The 9,748-nt window shown below is 37.0% G+C and overlaps 1 pseudogene; it reads right to left on the bottom strand.

Annotated features, from left to right (window-relative positions):
- LOC149750598 (olfactory receptor 6K2-like) lies at positions 1-3,070 on the bottom strand (annotated as a pseudogene).
- Positions 3,071-9,748: the final 6,678 nt, after the last annotated feature.

Here is a 9,748-nt window from a genome sequence, read left to right as displayed (position 1 = left end):
AGGGCTTAGTGCCTGTTATTGACACAGACATGGAATTAATATTGTGTAGTACTGCCAAGATATAAATCATACAAGAGATTCATAATAGAACCTGCTGAAAAACATCTAGACTGCTATTTATCAATACATGAATACTCAATTAGAAATTAGGGTTATTCTTCAAGTATATCCATTGTGAATACCATGGAGAGAACTTTGTCTTATGAAGATGGTTTTCAATTACCACATCTTACAAACAGAAGTCTCGACTCTGTTAAAATTAGTAAATTTTTACCCAGATTATTTCCACAAATTAAATTTACCTTGAATAAATTGAGTGGCAGAAAACTTAATCAAAAAAGTCAGATCCAAAATATGTCAAATTGAATAAAGGTTGAAATAAACTATCGAGTTCAGTTATTAGTGAATTTTTTTTATTGGTGACTTTTGGGAGACCAGTTTCAGCAAAAGGCTGTTAGGAAAAGATGTATTGCAGAGAGTTGAGGATAAAAAGGCTCCAACAATTATATAGACTCCCAACTACTAGATCTTACTTGAAGTCCCTGGTCTTATGAAAAATGATGTTAGCTTGACTTATGTGCTTTTTAATAGCTTCCTTTATCTCTTTATTCCTCAGACAGATAATGAGGTTAAAAAAAGGGAGACAAAACTACAAAGGCCAGAGCAATGGCTATATCCCAGAATAAGGAGTAGGTGGCAGAGAAGTGTAGGTACATGAGAGCCACACTGCCAAAGAAAACCAGAAAGACAGTGAGGTGGGAGACGTATGTGGAAAATGCCTTGCAATGACCCTCAGCTGAACGAATACATAGAATTACAGCCACAATACCAACATAGGACATGAAAATGAGCATCACACCTGTAATGATCTCCACTGCATGGACAACATCCACTGCCTGAATCATGACGATATCTTGTGTGTCTAGGCAGGCCAGGCTTGGCACTGGGAGGAAGTCACAAAAGATATGCTCAAGGTGATTAGAGCCACAGAATAGCAGTGTGGAGATCCAGGCAGTCTCAGTGAGGGGCAGGATAAAGCCACAAATACAGCAGCTTAAAGTCAGCCGGGCACATAGTTTAGGGGTTATGATAATGGGATAATGAAGAGGGCTACAGATGGCCAGGTAGCAGTCAAAAGCCATAGCTGTCAAGAGGCAAAACCTCACTCATGCCTGTGGAATGGAAGAAATACATCTGCAGGAGACAACCACTTAAGGAAATACTCTTGTCACTAAGCAGGCAAGACAGCACCTTTGGTATGGTAGCTGTGGTTTACCAGATCTCCAGGAAAGAAAGGGCGCTAATAAAGTACATGGGAGTGTGGAGGTGAGTATTCAGCTGGACCACTGTGATGATGACTGGGTTTCCAACAACAATGAAAGCATAAATGAAGAGCAGTGGAACAAAACAGATGACAGGATCTCCCCAGGTATAAGGGAAAGCAGAGAAGATAAACTCCTGAGCAGTGGTTTGATTGGGGCTCTCCATCTCCATCTCCAGGTGAGAAATGAGGATTTCAATTCCTACTGCACTCAAGCCTTCTGGGAGATGCTTATTATTGGCCATAGAGTGAGTGCACTTACCAAATGACAGCATCTGAATAAATCCCTGTATTGGGGCTATAGAGGAAGAAGGAATATTCCATATTCCATAGATGCTTACAACTAAAATTGGAGTATGGGGAAAAAAATACAGTCAGAAAACACAGCCAGTATTTTAGACCAATGATTCTCAAAATTCAGCATGCATCAGGATCACTTGGAGGGCTTGTTAAAACTGAGATTACGGGTCCCCATCCTGAGAGTTTCTAATTCAGTACGTCTGGGGTAGGGTCAAAGAATTTTCATTTCTACTGGATTTCCAGGCAATGCTGTCTGCTAATCAGAGGACCATATTTTAAAACCACTGCATTTAGACAAAGAAAGAACTAGATGAGGTAGTGCAAGAATAGCAAGGTGATGTTTTTGCCCATATTCAAGTCTTATTGATTTTCTAACAATCTCCCCATAACTGTTTCAAAATTCTTCCTTATAAACTCTCAGTTCCCCATCTGATTCTTGGCATATGATTTAATTGAACATTTTAATGATGAAGACAGACATCATTAATAAATTCCAACCTCTTCCTCCTTTTTCTGCCTCTAAATAACACATCCTCTCTTTCATCCCTCTTTTCCTTCTCCATCTTCTAGGAAAATGGATCTGAAATGTATTTTGTACCAGAAGCCTTTAGTCAAATTAAATAATTGATGGAAACTGACTATGTCAAGCAATAAATGCAAAGCTTTTCTAGTATAATTATATTGGGTGGTTGGGTGGAGAGAGAGAGCTGTAGTGTTCTGTAGAATACAGTTTAAATACAACACATTTTAATATATTGTCCTATTCATTTATCTCCTGTTCAGAACCATTTGTTTTACTTTCTTTAATGATTTCCTCTCTTGGGCTATCAAATATGCACAAATCTTATCTTGAGAGGAAAGTCCTATCTCTATTCAGACTACTTCTCTCCTTTGTGTCAACATCATTATTTCCTATGATGTTAATACGTATTTACTGTCTTCATTCCCTCCTGAATCCCTTTGAATCAATTATCTTTCAACTTTCCATATCTCTTTTCTTAAATTATACCAATGACTTTCTGATTGAAAATTCAATGGCCTCCCTCTGTCTTTGTTGCCACTAACCTTTGAAGGTTAATCACCCAATCCTTGGAAGTCTTTCCTTCTTTTGCCTATTCCACACTACATTATACAGGTTTACCTCATTGGCTATTCTGTCTTCCACCTCCCAAGTTTATGAAAATAACACAAAATTCTATCTTTGTTCTTTGTTTCTCATTCCATCTTCCCTTCTTCAGAGACAACTCATTTATTCAAGTTTATTGATAAGATCCTTAGGTTTTCAACTCTCATTAATTAATGTGACTCCAGAATTCCTTGTTTTGTATCTCAGTCCTGATCCCCACATTTTCTTTAGGACTCTCCCACTTAGATGAATCACCTTGACCCAAAGTTGCCACCTCCACCTGTTATAGAGTGAATTGGGTCCTTCCCCCAAAATTCACATGTTGAAATTCTAACCGTGATACCTCAAAATGTGACTCTATTCAGAGATAGGGCCTGTAAAGAGATAATTAAATTAAAATGAGGTTATTAGGTTGGGCCCTAATCTGATATGACCAGTGTCATAAGAAGAGGAAATTTGGACACAGTTTCAGAAGGAGGCTCGTAGGAAAATTCAAGGAAAGGCAGCCATCTACAAGCCAAGGAGAAAGTCCTTGGAAGAAGTCAACTCTGTCAAAACCTTGATTCAGACTTCTAGCTTCCAGAACTATGAGAAAATAAATCCTTGTTCAAGCCATTCAGTCTGATACTTTGTTATCAGCCCTAGTAAATTAACACACCATCTTTACCCCCAACACTCAACCAATTTCCCTTGCTGATTTTCTTATTTTTGTTCTTCTAGATACCAACTTTACACATTTTTGCATCTATTGTCCCATCATGTCTCAAACCTAATTAATCATCAAAGTCTGCTTAACTTTTTTTTTTGCTGTATTACCAATACCTTTTATTTCCATTGTCTTACCCCTAATTTAATGTCTAGTCATAATGTCTACACTATTGTAATGGGTTTCCAAATGTTTCTGCTTCCGGTCTTACTTTTCTCATACAAGCCTCTATTCCCTCAAGATTAATCTTGCTAGAGCATCAGTTTACTCATGTGACTCCCCTTCCACACCTATACTTAAGTTTTACATTCTCATCATTTTCTTCCTCTAAATTGTTCCTTCTTTAAAAAGGAAACAATCTCAAATCCTCTAGGATAACACTTTTCTAATCACTGAGATAGGAAAAAATAAGCTCCCTTTTTGCCTGTCATTGATTAATAACCTTGTGTTGTGTGTGCATTAGGAAAGGGCACTTTATAAATGGTCTATTATTTATATTAGCTATAGATATACTTGTTCATTGATTATGTGTTTAAGTCCCATCAAACTCCCAACTACATCGTCTTTCTTTAATATTGCACTGAAACAATTTTTTGTTATTTCAGCAGAAAACAAAGCCATCTTATCTACTGTTGCTGTAAAAATTATTCATTACCAATCCAGTTTAGTAAACCTGTTATTAATCCAAACATGTCACTTTCATTTTCTGGTCTCTGAATATTCCTGAAAGAAATCTTTCCCGCCTGAAATATCCTCTTGTTCTTTCCAAGCTCTGCCTCCTTTATATTTTTTTTTTTGAATTTTTGAATTTTATTTATTTTTTTATACAGCAGGTTCTTATTAGTTATCCATTTTATACATATTAGTGTATATATGTCAATCCCAGTCTCCCAATCTGCCTCCTTTTTAAACTAACCAAATTCTACATGTGTCTTTTCTAGTTTTAAAAAGCTAATCCCGGGCTTCCCTGGTGGTGCAGTGGTTGGGAGTCCGCCTGCCGATGCAGGGAACACGGGTTCGTGCCCCGGTCCGGGAAGATCCCACATGCCGCGGAGTGGCTGGGCCTGTGAGCCCTGGCCGCTGAGCCTGTGCGTCCGGAGCCTGTGCTCCGCAACGGGAGAGGTCACAACAGTGAGAGGCCCGCGTACCGCAAAAAAAAAAAAAAAAAAGCTAATCCCACGTCTCTAATCACTCTATTTCCTGTAATATTTATATATCTATATATCTTTTCCTCTTAAGATAATTTTCCCTTTTAAGTGTTCTTGAGTTTTCATATGCATATCTGATCTTTCCCATAAGTCTTGATGTCCTCAGTAATAGTCATCACATCTTGTGACTATGTTCCTATGAACTAAACTGGTCTACTAGTTCAATAAAGTGCCCCTGAGCAGACCCAGATCTAATTCCCTATTCTATTGAAGAGATGTGGCCTAGCCAAAGAAAAGGTAAGGAAAATCGAAACCAAAAAGAAAAACTATTAGACTTTCCCCAGTGAACACTCTATCTTTATCCAAAGCACAGTAAAGTCTAGTACAATTGTCAATGACGTTAATGCCTAACAGTGAACTGGAAATCTCACTTGATTCCTGAAACACTGATTCCTGAAACATTTCAGAAATCAATCACAATGCTCATTTGTTGTTTTAAAGCCATCCCATGAGTTGGACCCCTTTGTATCCCACCCATTTCTTGGGAAATTTAGTAACTGAAATCATTTTTCTTTGTACTAACTTGACTTATAACAATCTTTCCTGATTTCGCCTTGCCCAGACGTCCCAACAGTTACTCACAGTATCTATATTCATACTAGGGCTGTCTATTGTCATGTGTGAGTATTTTTCTTTCTCTGGATATCTACCATTCCCCAAAATTAGTTAATTTTCTGACCTTGTTGCTGTTGGGTTCCAAAGTTGGAAGAAATATGGGTGAAGACTCTATCTTTCTCTACCCTGATGTGGTCAACCAAGTAAAGCTACTGAGACAAGAGACAAGCATCTTTTTCTCTTCTGCTATGTTTCTACCCTGAGCTCTCCATCTAAAGAATATTTCCTTCATCAGTCAGTGATTAAAAAGATCTGACTTTCCCGTAGAGCTCTCTCCATCTCCCACACAACTTTGTGTGGACAAGTGTATATATATATATATATATATATATATATATATATATATATATATATGTATATATTACATCTTTATTGGAGTATAATTGCTTTACAATGGTGTGTTAGTTTCTGCTTTATAACAAAGTGAATCAGTTATACATATACATATGTTCCCATATCACTTCCCTCTTGCATCTCCCTCCCTCCCACCTTCCCTATCCCACCCCTCCAGGCAGTCACAAAGCACCAAGCTGATCTCCCTGTGCTATGCAGCTGCTTCCCACTAGCTATCTACCTTAGGTTTGGTAGTGTATATATGTCCATGCCTCTCTCTCGCTTTGTCACAGCTTACCCTACCCGCCTCCCCATATCCTCAAGTCCATTCTCTAGTAGGTCTGTGTCTTTATTCCTGTCTTACCCCTAGGTTCTTCATGACATTATTTTTTTCTTAAATTCCATATATATGTGTTAGAATACGGTATTTGTCTTTCTCTTTCTGACTTACTTAACTCTGTATGACAGACTCTAGGTCTATCCACCTCATTACAAAGAGCTCAATTTCGTTTCTTTTTATGGCTGAGTAATATTCCATTGTATATATGTGCCACATCGTCTTTATCCATTCATCCGATGATGGACACTTAGGTTGTTTCCATCTCCAGGCTATTGTAAATAGAGCTGCAATGAACATTTTGGTACATGACTATTTTTGAATTATGGTTTTCTCAGGGTATATGCCCAGTAGTGGGATTGCTGGGTCATACGGTAGTTCTATTTGTAGTTTTTTAAGGAGCCTCCATACTTTTCTCCACAGTGGCTGTATCAATTTACATTCCCAACAACAGTGCAAGAGGGTTCCCTTTTCTCCACACCCTCTCCAGCATTTATTGTTTCTAGATTTTTTGATGAATGGCTATTCTGACTGGTGTGAGATGATACCTCATTGTAGTTTTGATTTGCATTTCTCTAATGGTTAATGATGTTGAACATTCTTTCATGTGTTTGTTGGCAGTCTGTATATCTTCTTTGGAGAAATGTCTATTTAGGTCTTCTGCCCATTTTTGGATTGGATTGTTTGTTTTTTTGTTATTGAGCTGCATGAGCTACTTGTAAATTTTGGAGATTAACCCTTTGTCAGTTGCTTCATTTGCAAATATTTTCTCCCATTCTGAGGGTTGTCTTTTGGTCTTGTTTATGGTTTCCTTTGCTGTGCAAAAGCTTTGAAGTTTCATTAGGTCCCATTTGTTTATTTTTGTTTTTATTTTCATTTCTCTAGGAGGTGGCTCAAAAAGGATCTTGCTGTGCTTTATGTCATAGAGTGTTCTGCCTATGTTTTCCTCTAAAAGTTTGAAAGTTTCTGGCCTTACATTTAGGTCTTTAATCCATTTTGAGCTTATTTTTGTGTATGGTGTTAGGGAGTGGTCTAATCTCATACTTTTACATGTAGCTGTCCAGTTTTTCCAGCACCACTTATTGAAGAGGCTGTCTTTTCTCCACTGTACATTCCTGACTCCTTTATCAAAGATAAGGTGACCATATGTGTGTGGGTTTATCTCTGGGCTTTCTATCCTGTTCCATTGATGTATCTGTCTGTTTTTGTGCCAGTACCATACTGTCTTGATTAATGTAGCTTTGTAGTATAGTCTGAAGTTAGGGAGCCTGATTCCTCCAGCTTCATTTTTCGTTCTCAAGATTGCTTTGGCTATTTGGGGTCTTTTGTGTTTCCATACAAATTGTGAAATTTTTGTTCTAGTTCTGTGAAAAATGCCACTGGTAGTTTGATAGGGATTGCATTGAATCTGTAGATTGCTTTGGATAGTAGAGTCATTTTCACAATGTTGATTCTTCCAATCCAAGAACATGGTATATCTCTCCATCTATTTGTATCATCTTTAATTTCTTTCATCAGTGTCTTATAATTTTCTGCATACAGGTCTTTTGTCTCCTTAGGTAGGTTTATTCCTAGATATTTTATTCTTTTTGTTGCAATGGTAAATGAGAGTGTTTTCTTGATTTCATTTTCAGATTTTTCATCATTAGTGTATAGGAATGCCAGAGATTTCTGTGCATTAATTTTGTATGCTACTACTTTACTAAATTCATTGATTAGCTCTAGTAGTTTTCTGGTAGCATCTTTAGGATTCTCTATGTATAGTATCATGTCATCTGCAACAGTGAGAGCTTTACTTCTTTTCCGATTTGGATTCCTCTTATTTCCTTTTATTCTCTGATTGCTGTGGCTAAAACTTCCAAAACTATGTTGAATAAGAGTGGTGAGAGTGGGCAACCTTGTCTTGTTCCTGATCTTAGTGGAAATGCTTTCAGTTTATCACCATTGAGGACGATGTTGGCTGTGGGTTTGTCATATATGGCCTTTATTATGTTGAGGAAAGTTCCCTCTATGCCTACTTTCTGCAGGGTTTTTATCATAAATGCGTGTTGAATTTTGTCGAAAGCTTTCTCTGCATCTATTGAGATGATCATATGGTTTTTCTCCTTTAATTTGTTAATATGGTTTATCACATTGTTTTATTTGCATATATTGAAGAATCCTTGCATTTCTGGAATAAACTCCACTTGATCATGGTGCATGATCCTTTTAATGTGCTGTTGGATTCTGCTTGCTAGTATTTTGTTGAGGATTTTTGCATCTATGTTCATCAGTGATATTGGCCTGTAGTTTTCTTTCTTTGTGACATCCTTGTCTGGTTTTGGTATCAAGGTGATGGTGGCCTCATAGAATGAGTTTGGGAGTGTTCCTCCCTCTGCTATATTTTGGAAGAGTTTCAGAAGGATAGGTGTTAGCTCTTCTCTAAATGTTTGATAGAATTCGCCTGTGAAGCCCTCTGGTCCTGGGTTTTTGTTTGTGGAAGATTTTTAATCACAGTTTCAATTTCAGTGCTTGTGATTGATCTGTTCATATTTTCTATTTCTTCCTGAATCAGTCTTGGCAGGTTGTGCTTTTCTAAGAATTTGTCCATTTCTTCCCAGTTGTCCATATTATTGGCATAGAATTGTTTTTAGTAATCTCTAATGATCTTTTGTATTTCTGCATGTCAGTTGTTACTTCTCCTTTTTCATTTCTCATTCTATTGATTTGAGTATTCTCCCTTTAGTTCTTGATGACTCTGGCTAATGGTTTATCAATTTTGTTTATCTTCTCAAATAACAGGCTTTTAGTTTTATTGATCTTTGCTATCATTTCATTTCTTTTTCATTTATTTCTGATCTGATTTTTATGATTTCTTTCCTTCTGCTAACTTTGGGGTTTTTTGTTCTTCTTTCTCTAATTGCTGTAAGTTCAAGGTTAGGTTGTTTATTCGAGATGTTTCCTGTTTCTTAAGGTAGGATTGTATTGCTATAAACTTCCCTCTTAGAACTGCTTTTTCTGCATCCCATAGGATTTGTGTCATCATGTCTCCATTTTCAATTGTTTGTAGGTATTTTTTAATTTCCTCTTTGATTTTTCTTCAGTGATCACTTCGTTATTAAGTAGTGTATTGCTTAGCCTCCATGTGTTTGTATTTTTTATAGATCTTTTCCTGTAATTGATATCTAGTCTCATAGCATTGTTGTCGGAAAAGATACTTGATACAGTTTCAATTTTCTTAAATTTACCAAGGCTTGATTTGTGACCCAAGATATGATCTATCCTTGAGAATGTTCCATGAGCACTTGAGAAAAATGTGTATTCTGTTGTTTTTGGATGGAATGTCCTCTAAATATCAATTAAGTCCACCTTATTTAATGTATCATTTAAAGTGTGTGTTTCCTTATTTATTTTCATTTTGGATGATCTGTCCATGGGTGAAAGTGGGGTGTTAAAGTCCCTATTATGAATGTGTTACTGTTGATTTCCCCTTTTATGGCTGTTAGTATTGGCCTTATGTATTGAGGTGCTCCTATGTTGGGTGCATAAATATTTACAATTGTTATACCTTCTTCTTGGATTGATCCCTTGATCATTATGTAGTGTCCTTCTTTGTCTCTTCTAATAGTCTTTATTTTAAAGTCTATTTTGTCTGATATGAGAATTGCTACTCCAGCTTTCTTTTGGTTTCCATTTGCATGGAATATCTTTTTCCATCCCCTTACTTTCAGTCTGTATGTGTCTCTAGGTCTGAAGTGGGTCTCTTGTAGACAGCATATGTATGGGTCTTGTTTTTGTATCCATTCAGCCAATCTGTGCCTTT

This window comes from Delphinapterus leucas, chromosome 1 (assembly GCF_059928025.1).
Source record: "Delphinapterus leucas isolate spDelLeu-1000000601 "Yukka" chromosome 1, BTC_Dleu_Yukka2, whole genome shotgun sequence".
NCBI lineage: Eukaryota > Metazoa > Chordata > Mammalia > Artiodactyla > Monodontidae > Delphinapterus > Delphinapterus leucas.
Note: the sequence above shows the minus strand (reverse complement) of the source record. Positions and strands in the feature narration are given on the sequence as shown.